This window comes from Pteropus alecto, unplaced genomic scaffold (genome assembly GCF_000325575.1).
Source record: "Pteropus alecto unplaced genomic scaffold, ASM32557v1 scaffold454, whole genome shotgun sequence".
NCBI classification, from domain to species: Eukaryota; Metazoa; Chordata; class Mammalia; order Chiroptera; family Pteropodidae; genus Pteropus; species Pteropus alecto.
In genome coordinates, this window is record NW_006434901.1 from 11,006 (window position 1) to 21,722 (window position 10,717).

Sequence of the window (10,717 nt, forward strand, 5' to 3'; positions counted from 1 at the left end):
ACTTTGTTCATTCCTTTGTTTATTCCATTTAATATACTTCTCATCTCAGATAATGTGTTCTTCATTTCAGACTGGTTACCTTTTATAATTTCCATCTTTATGTTTTTTATCTCTTTGTTGAAGTTCTCACTGAATATATCTACACTTCCTAAAAGTTTATTGAGCATCTTTATAACCAGTATTTGAACTATGCATCTGTTAGATTACTTGACTTCATTATATCTCGATCTCTCTTTTCTCATATGGTTTCTGTTTCATTGTCTTCCCATTTTGGTTGCCTTTCCATGTCTGTTTCTATTTATGTAGCAAAACTCTTAAGTCTCTCGGTCTTATTAGTGTGGATTTGTATAGTAGGTGTCCAGTGGCACTGTCCTGAGAGAGATTCAGCTGCAGGCCAAACTTAGCCCAAGCCTCTACCCCTCCAGAGCTACCTGTTAAGATTCAGCAAGCAATCCACAGGTGCTGTGCTTATAGTTGCCTCAAAAGGCCACACCGGAAACCGAAGTCAGCTGCCTCCACCAGTGTGAGTTTCAGCAACGACCACCTGACTTGCTGAGGATACAGCTGGATGTGGCTTGGGTGGGGCCCGAGTTGGGGGAGGCGAAGTTTCGGGGAATCCTCTGAGCGGAGCGACCTCTTATCCAGTTTGATGTCATCAGGGCTATGGTGGCACTGGGTCCACGCACTAGTACGGACGAGGGCTCAACAGGATACCACTGACACTTCTGTACAGAGCGAGTCTCGCCTTGGCCCTCATTCCGACAGTGTCTCCCTGTAATTCCCTGGTGTCCCCTGTGTGCAGCCGAATGGGCATTGGTGCTCTGAGCGAGCAGGTTCATCAATGTGAAAATCCACTCGCGGACGCGGCCCTTTTAAGAGGTGTCTGCCGCTGCTGCAGCCTCCGTCTCACTCAAACCCAGCAGCCCTGCATCCTTGCACCTTCCTACCTTCTGCTGTTGCAGAGTGATTTCTTGGATTTCTCTCTAGTTGTATGGCTTGTTCATCTACATCCCAGATGATTTTTTCTTGCTGCTGCTCCTTGTTTCCGTCACTTTGATTTGGTCGCGAGAGGGATGAACAGAGGCTCTATCATTTACTCCATTTTTTCCTCCCCTACCGCTGTTTATTTTTAGTTACCTTTTTTATTTTTTTTTTTTTTTTTGCACATGTGATGACAACACTTAAGATCTGTCTCTCGGCAAATTCCAAATGTACGCTACACTATTGTTAACTATAGTCACCATGCTGTGCATTAGACCCGCAAGACATTCATCTTATAACTGAAAATTTGTTTCCTTGACCAACTTCTTTAACAGTTCAAATAAGATTCTCATGCTGGTTGATGACAGTATAGATAAGAAAAACTGTTTATTATATTTACAAAAAAATACAATTTTTCTCATTTTAAAAGTTATACATGATTATTGTAGACTATTTGGAGCAGGTAGCATGTCTGAGGAAAAAATAAAGATAGCCAGATAACCATTATAATCTATATGTGTTTCCTTCCAATATTTTGAAGAACATGTTTTAAAAATTTTTTAAATCTGAAAAACATTTAAATTACATATATCTATTATAGAATTTACAGATATATATGTAAATTATATGATTTCTTTAGAGAAAAGACAAGGAAAAACTGGACATTGTAGAAAATGCAGAAAAGAATAAGGAGGGAAATATATACCACTCAATCACACAGCTCAGAGAAAACCTTTTGGTGAATTTTCTTCCTGCTTTACATTATTTCAAAGTCATATAATTTTATAGATCTGGGGTCACATATGAATGCAAATAACACTTTTGAAATGACTTAGTTTTTCGTAACCTAAAAAATAATATGAACGTTTTGCTTAATTAAAAGAAGCATTTAAAACAACTAAATAGTAAAAACTTAAAATAGATTTAAGTTTTCAAAAAAATTAGAAAGAATCATATTTTATAGTATGACCAGTTCTTCAAAAATTGCTCTTGTATAGCAATAATATATCAAGGCAAAGTTTAATTAAATGTGCTTTTTATTGTAATAACTATAAACCATTATTACATAAAGAACATTTAAATTTAATTTGTTTTCTTCTAAAACATCTTAAAATGCTAAACATATCAGCGAGGTACTAACTAAGAGAAATTATAATCCTCATTGTTTTAAAATGCTCATTCCTAGGCCATACAAGTCTGTCAGCATATTTTCAATCTAATATACCAAGATCAAATGCACTGTAGAGATATTTCATATGGAATTTTTAGGCAAATCTATGCTATTGTATAGTAGACTAAACAATTTGATGAATAGCACATTTTAAATATATATTATGTGTAATTTCAGAGAACTTTAGAAATGCAGGGTGCCTTTTAAATGCTAAATAGTATCTTTGGATGTTCTTTCTGAAGAAAGATGGAAAATATAATTTTGCTGACTTTTGTCCAGTGAGACAAAGTACAGAAGAATTGTGAGTATAAATTTAATTCTCTCAGCTATTCAGTAGACTAAAAGCATGTACAAAAATATTCAAATGGATGGTAAGGAAAACAAGATAGAGTGTCTAGAAGAACTTGGCTGACATTAATTCGTTCACCGTTCTTCACACATCAGTATTATAAAATGATGTTATAGAAGGAAATCAGGTCTCCATCCATTAACTAACATGAATATGATATTAAGAGGGTTTTATGTTATTAAATATAAAAGCAGATTAAGCTATTAACTATATTTTAAATAATGCCATATTTGAAATAATATTTCCCTGATCCATTTTAATATTATGGTAAGAATACTCTAGCATCTTAAAAATATTTGTCTCATTTTTCCCATTATTTTTCCCTCCAGGGATCTGTCCCTAATAAACTTTGCTATGTTTCTTCTCCTCTTGGCTTTTTTTTTTTTTAATTCAATGTATTTAAACTAAAAGGGAAAAAGTTTACTCATTTCTCTCATCCCCACCCCCGACCTCTGGCAACCATTAATCTGTTCTCTATATCTATGAGCTTGTTTTTTGTAGATTCCACATATAAGAGAGATCATATGGTATTTCTCTTTCTCTGTCTGATTTATTTCACTTAGCACGATGCTCTCGAGGTCCATCCATGTTGTTGCAAATGACAAGATTTCCTTCTCTTTTATGCCTGCATAATATTCTATATTGTTTATATATATTTATATATAATTTCTTTATCTAGTCATACATCAATGGACACTTAGGTTGCTTGCATGTCTTGGCTATTATAAATAATGCTGCAATGAACACAGGGGTGCATATATCTTTTCTAATTAGGGTTTTCCTTTACTTTGGATAAATGCCCAGAAGTGAAATTGCTAAATCATATGGTAGTTCTATTTCTATTTTTTTTTTTTGATGAACCTCCATACTGTTTTCCATAACGGCTGCACCAAGTTACGGTCCTACCAATAGCGCATAAAGGTTTTCTTTTCTCCGCATCCTCTCCAACACTTATTGCTTGTCTTTTTGATAATAGCCATTCCAACAGATGTGAGATGATATCTCATTGTGGTTTTGATTTGCATTTCCCTGATGATTAGTGATGTTGAGCTTTTTTCTTTTTCCATGTATCTTTTGGCCATCTGTACATCTTTGGAAAAACGTCCACTCAGATCTTCTGCCCATTTTTTTAAATTGGATTAATTGTTAAGTTTTGGCTGAAGTTGCCACTTACTTTATGAAGCATTTCCCTATTTCCCATGCTATAAGCGAGCTCTGCCTCAAATGAATCACTCTAGTTATCTATTTCCTCTTGACGTATATTTATTTTTTCCTTATGTAAGTTTAAATTTATAAGCCCTTTGAGGTCACGTTCTATGTTGAATTTATTCCACAATCTTCAGTCTTTGGTCTACTGTCTGGCATATAGAATATTCACAATAACTGGTTATCAAATGATTGCATTAAATAATAAATAACTGAATGGATGTGAACATTTGAATTTGAGACTTATTATCAGCAACAGAGCATTTCAAATGAAAGCAAATCATTAGATAAATATGAATTTATAATGTGTATATTCTATATATGAAGACACGTTATATCCATGTACTCCCAAATATGCAAATGATCTCTTAAGTTATAGCTGAATAGTTTGCACATTTTACACAAATTGTTTTATCTTTTTATATCCATATGTAACATATACATTTTCATCTGATACGTACTGAAAAAAGTAATTTCGATTTTAAAATATTTCTAGATAATTGGCTCTGTACTCCATTTTATTTCCAACATGTAGAGCAATCTTAAACATTATAATTATATGCTACAAAACAAAACATTGTGTGAAAATATTTACTTTCACCCAGAATATTATGTTAAGTTGGGAAGATTTTCCCACTGTGAACATTTGTTTGCCATCTGTATTCAGTCCAAGCAGACTGTTTATTACCATTAAGGAAATTTGGATAGTGGACATTCCTTGAAACTATTAAATTATGGCAGTTACTAATATTTGAAAAATCTTATACTCCATTTAATATTTTGTGAATGATCTCTGGAGTATCCTAAGAAGTTTATTTATTTTCTAAGAAACAGTAGTCTCAAGTAGCAAATAGGTGTGTTCATATTGTAAACACAATCCAGATAGTCTGTAATTATTTCAGTAATAAATGTCACTTTATTACTAAAGAAATCAATGGTTCTACTGTAAATAATGTTAAATGACAAACTTCACTAAGGATTAGACATTACACATTAAGTATGAGGCATCAGACAGGATTCAGTTGCTAAGGAAGACTCATAGGACCAACAATGAATGAGAAGGCCTAAAAATCTATAGTTCATTACATGACATTAAAATCAGCATGTAGATCAGAGGGGCTCCCTCACAGCCAGGATCTGGAGAAGCCAGGCATAAACTCTTATTGTCCTCCTTTTGCAAAGGCCCAGGATGCACCTTTTTTCTCAGATCAGGAACACGATTTTCTCTTATATTAGAAACCACCAGTGTGTGTACATAAAACCACAGAACTGGGGAACCCCAAATGGAATCTCAGCCAGGATTTCTTGTACCCTGATGGTCATGTAGGCATGTTCCTGCTTCATAACCTGCCCCAGTGGCATTCACCAAGACCATGTGCAAATTATCAGTCTGGCTTATCAATAAATGATGCTGATAGCTTGTATATCACCCTAGCATTCTTCAGACCTATAGTTCCAAAGCACCACTAGTAGTCAGTGTAGTCTCACAGCTCAGAAACCAAATAACAAGAGCTATTTCTTACCACATATAAAAGTGGCAAAGGATTAGTATTCAAAACTAGAAAGAGAAAGACAACCTAATAAAAAGAAATCCTAAAAAACACACACAAAAAAACTCACTAATGATTTAGGAGTGGCAAAATAATAATATAATAATAATAACAATATGTTAATCAGATGGGTAAATTTAAATTTTTCAAAAGTCTGCTAGATAAGTTTCAGTAAGAATCTGGGAAAACAAAAGCCCTCATAGGCTGCCATGGTTTAAGGTAAAATGGTAGTCACTTAAAAGAGCAATCTGATAAGCTTTACAATAGCTAAGGATTTTATACCTGAAGATTAACTCTTCATCTTATAGGAATATACTTTAGAAAAACTAGGAAACATAACATGGGGAAACATTTGCATGATTACTTAATACAATATTGCTTATAATCATGAAAAATTCAAAATAATATATGACTTTACATAGAAAAATAGAGCAATAAATTATATATTCTTCAATGAACTACTCACTAGAGGTTAAAATAAATGAATAAATATTCATGTATCATGAGCCAGTGATGTAATGCTATGTAAATCTTGAATTGTAGATGTGCTATTAACACTAATATTTTAAAACAAAGTTAAGAGAGAGGAAATTACAGAAAGATACAAGTTATATTACATTACTTATATGAAGCTTAAAGATACAAAAAATTTGTAATACATTATTTATGGAACTATACAGATGAAATATAAAATTTAGGAAAGATACCTCAGGGTACCTCTGGGGAGAAACTTAAGAAATGTTCTCAATAAAGAATCCAAAATCATTTATTTATTTGAAAAATAAAACTTGCAGTAAATGTGGCATAATGCTAACTATACCTTTTTGAAAATTAAAACTGCCTCCTAGAATTTGAGTTGTAGTGGGGCAAGTGAAGACTTGCATTTGAAAAAAGATCTACCAAATAGGAAGGCCACAGAGGACAAGCTCAAACTGCCCACCCATCAAAAATAAAAAATAATAAAAAGAAATATTAAAAATCAGCATGAAATGTATTAAGTGTGAATTTTGAGTGAGGAAGCCTGCCTGGATTTATTCTGGATCCTTCTTAAAATCATTGCCTGATTGGTTGTAGAATATGACTCCAGCTTATGAATAGAAACTGAGGGAAGTGTCCTATGCTCCCAGCCATAGTAGAGAAATTTTCAGTCAAGAGCAATGAACTTGGATGGCTCCAACTGGAGTATTTCTCAATAATTCTCACAGACACAAAAGAAACACTCCATGACATAACTGGCTTTAAGAATCTGCCTTACTCAGAGGGAATCATCAAGAAACTATATCAATCATTCAAGTAAATCTGTTCTTGATCCTATAGGCTGCCCATTTGGGCTAAAAGAGAAAAAAAAGAATATAAGACGGGGTAGAAGTGACAAAGATGAAGAGCACAGATAATAGTCCAAGTGATGCAGGATTGGCCCAGGTAAGAGACTATAGAATTTTGACATTTACAAAAAGACTGGATATTTTAATTGTAAATATGAGACTGCTCTTAGGATGAAATGTAGCCAATTATCTTTTCATCATCTAAAAGTGATCATAAAAGTTATGAGACCTGCCCTGAAATTTCATCCTAGGCAGGGAAAGACTCAGCCTTCACAGAGTTGGTCTAAAGGGTCAGTGAGAAGGATAAATTTCATATTATTATATTTTATATTATGTATTTTATAACACTTTATATTACATAATTTATATATCATATAAGTATATATGATATATTTTATAGTATATATTTTTGTTTTATATTTGAGACTTAAGTGATACTACTTATACAATAAACAGATTATATGGTTATTTTATATAAAACAAGGGCCACAAAGGAACATGTATCATCCTTAGAGCAGCTATAATATAGACCTTAATCTGCTCCTCGATGATTTACAATCAAGATTATAATAAAATGGAGAGAGGTTGAATTTGGTGAATATATATCATCAACTATCCAACAGCTCCGATATAATGAGAACTTGCAGAGTTTTTCAGATTTTTTTTTTGCTAATTACTAATGGCACACATTCTAATCCTGTATATTTGTTTTGAGATGAACAGCCAGAAAATGCCACATTGGAAACATGAAAGAGGCAAAAAATGCATTGGCTGAGTTTAATGTTTGCCTGAATCATTTAGATACACTCCTCCACCTCCTGTGTTTGAGAATTCTTAAATAAGAAGCTATAATACCTTTTTTTATTGTTTCAAAATTCTTCATTTTTAAAATTTTTACTTATCACAAGTGTCATTCTTATTTTCTAATTTGCAAATACTCTGAAAGCGTATAATGTCCTCTGCAAAATTACAGTGAAGTATGGCTGAGCAATTCAAGTGACATTTTACGTCCTGAATTTGAGTTGTTGCAAATTAGCTGATGAGTAAAAAGCTATAATACTTAATGCAACAATCCTCAGGGTAAACCTTCATGATATCACCCAACTCTGAAGCCAAGATGATGCTTATCTGAGTTATTTGGTCGATGCAGTCTTTACTGCAAAAGGGCCCGTTATCTACAACATAACATTCGGTGGTATCTTAGAGATCTCTGAAAAGTTCAGAAACACAAAGTCTGTAAGGTCATAGTCTTGATAACTGTTAGCATAATATGAGGTATCAACTGCCCAGAACAGTCAGAATGTTCTACCTATAGAGTTGGATGATTAGCAGTAGAGTAATCTATATCAAAATATCAACACGGGTTCTCAAACTAGGTATCCCACATTGCCGAATACACTGTCTTGTTTCCCTCCTTCCAGAGACATGACCTGTGCCGCAGGAGACATTTGATAGTTTATCTAGAACTTTTAAGTGACGTTGCAATTCCTTAGAGTAGACCGGTTATGTACTCTTCTCAGTGACACTTTTCTGAGTGTGCAACACACACACATATTCTTTTATTTATTTTTAAATTTATACTTCATTTCTTTTATTTATTTTTAAATTTATACTTCATACTTCTAATATGCTGCGCTAGTATGTTCAGTACAAAAACATGCAAATATTAGAAATATAAAATTTTTTAGATAAAGATTAAATAAGCATTATTAGGAGAGTATTCAGCCAGACTAAACTTGATTAGATTCTGGCTTTGAAATTCTTAACTTCTGTTTGAAGTGAAAAACATTAATAAGATGCTGTAAATTCTTCAGTGTGTGCAACTCCTGGGAGATCTCATTTTAGAAGTCTGCTTATTGTGGAATTTGGTAACCACTAGAATGTTATGTGACAGAAATTAGCTAGTCTTCGAAAATGATCCAAGTAGTTGATATAAATTCATACATAAATCAAGCAAATATTGAGTACAAATTTGTGGAGCAATAGGATTGTATTAACGATATGTATTAAAGAAGAAAACATTAAAACAGTTACTTGACTTAAAGATGTGGAAGTGAACACTATTGTAGTGCATTTGTGGGACAGAAACATAAGAGGATATTCAATTATACTAGCATTATTCTGATAAATTGTAAGATACAAGCAAGATAGAACCAATGACTTGTGCATGAAGGGAGTTTTCCTATACTCTAAATGTTGGATGGAAATGCACTATAATCACCACTTTGCTCAGACGAGCACTCATGGCAAAGAGTCTGGAACACAGAAAGAAACCTGTCCCAAGTAACCAGACACACACTCACATAACCATGTTGGACCATTCAAGCATTTGTATAAAGGTATACCATGGCCATTAAGAACAACCTTAGCTGTTCACATTTCGATTAAGTATGGGGACTGAAAACTCTCTGAACTTACTAGAAAGATCATGAGAACAGTGGTCTTTTCGATGCAAAATTGCAAGAGCGGCTAAAAAAAAAAAAAAAAGGAAAATAGTAAAAGGAATCCCTTCTCTTGGTTACTAAGGGAGGAAGGTCTCAACTCTTTATTGAAATGGATTCAGAAGTTAAAGAATCCTACTGCAGCATTCCTCTGAACTGCTGGAACCGGAGTTCTCACTCCAAAAATCTGTACTAAAGAACAAAATGAATGTTATATGGAAATATAATCTAGGGCAGAAAGCAGAAAACTTGTCTGTGGGTCGGATCCAACCCGCCACTTGTTTTTGTTTATAAATTTTATTGGAACACAGCCACACCCTTTTTTTTGGCGGGGGGGCGGCGTATATTCTATGACAGCTTTCACGGTATAATGGCAGAGTTGACTAGTTATAACAGAAACCATATCTCTTATAAAGCCTAAATTATTTATTCCCTGGTCCTTTACAGAAAAAGTTTTCTGATATGTAGTCCCCTGGAGTTGATATGCACTATTAAAATTTCTGAAAAGACTTTTAATTAATATAAACATTTAATGATTAAATATACATATTTATTTTTATGGGAAAATAATTTCACATACATTTAAATATTTCCCTGGATATTTTATCCTGAATGTCTGTGTTGTGTGTGTGTGTATAAAACCGTTTGATAGACAATACATAGTTCATTCTAGAACATGGTTTCAACCATTCTTCATCAGTTATTTGGGGCTTCTTTTCTCAGTTTTAAAATGGATTTCATCTCTAGTGGCACACTGGGTATTTTCTTCAGACACCAGGATCCAGAATATCATCCAACTGAAAAGATCTAATAAGATTCTTACAGGCAGAGAAGCAAATTAAGTAAGAAGCCAGTTTTCCAAAAGTTTGTATATGCTGTTTTTTGTCCTGGACTTTTGTGCTATTTATCACATATATGTCACCTGTGAAGGACACAGAAGATCATAAATCATTCCATTCAACTCTTACTTTATTTTAAAAGTAGAATTTACCTGTCACAGACTTACCCCAAATAATTTTCCTGAACATTTACTTTCATAGAGGCTCTTCCCTTGTCTCCTCAGAAAAAAAATGTTCTTATATACCACTTCTTTGCATCTCTCTCCAGGTCGAAATGCCTTTGCATGAATATCCTTGCCTCCTTAATGATGTTTTGTGTTAATAAACAAGAATGACCTCATGTCAGTTTATCTCCACTATCTACTTTACAATAGAGGATCAAGTTTTGAGTAGACAGGATACACAGAGTGTTCATAGTAAACAACATGACAAGAAATTTGGCCCAACTTTTCTGTCCCAGTCTGCATCATTGCTTGCTTCAGCCCAGCTTTAGTCATTTGTTCATTTGATTTATGATCATCTAAAAATGAATATGCCACTAGTAGAATGACTCCATATCTTTGAGTTAATATCATAAATGAGAGGGGTCCTGAGGAACTGGTAGGTGCTGTAGCAGTAGTTTCAATAACAGTGAATAAGATGGCAGGATTAAGTGCAGGATACAGTGGGTAGCAGGGAGATGCTGGGTACTGGGATGGACAGATAGCACAGTAAAACTGAAGATGTCAGTATAGATGACATACAATCTTCACCTGCTTTTCGGTTCTGCTCAGCAATTCGGTATGCTGACTATTTTCCTGCAGAGAGAGGCTATGAGGAAAAACAGAAGGGAGAAGAAGGAGGAGGAGCAGAAGG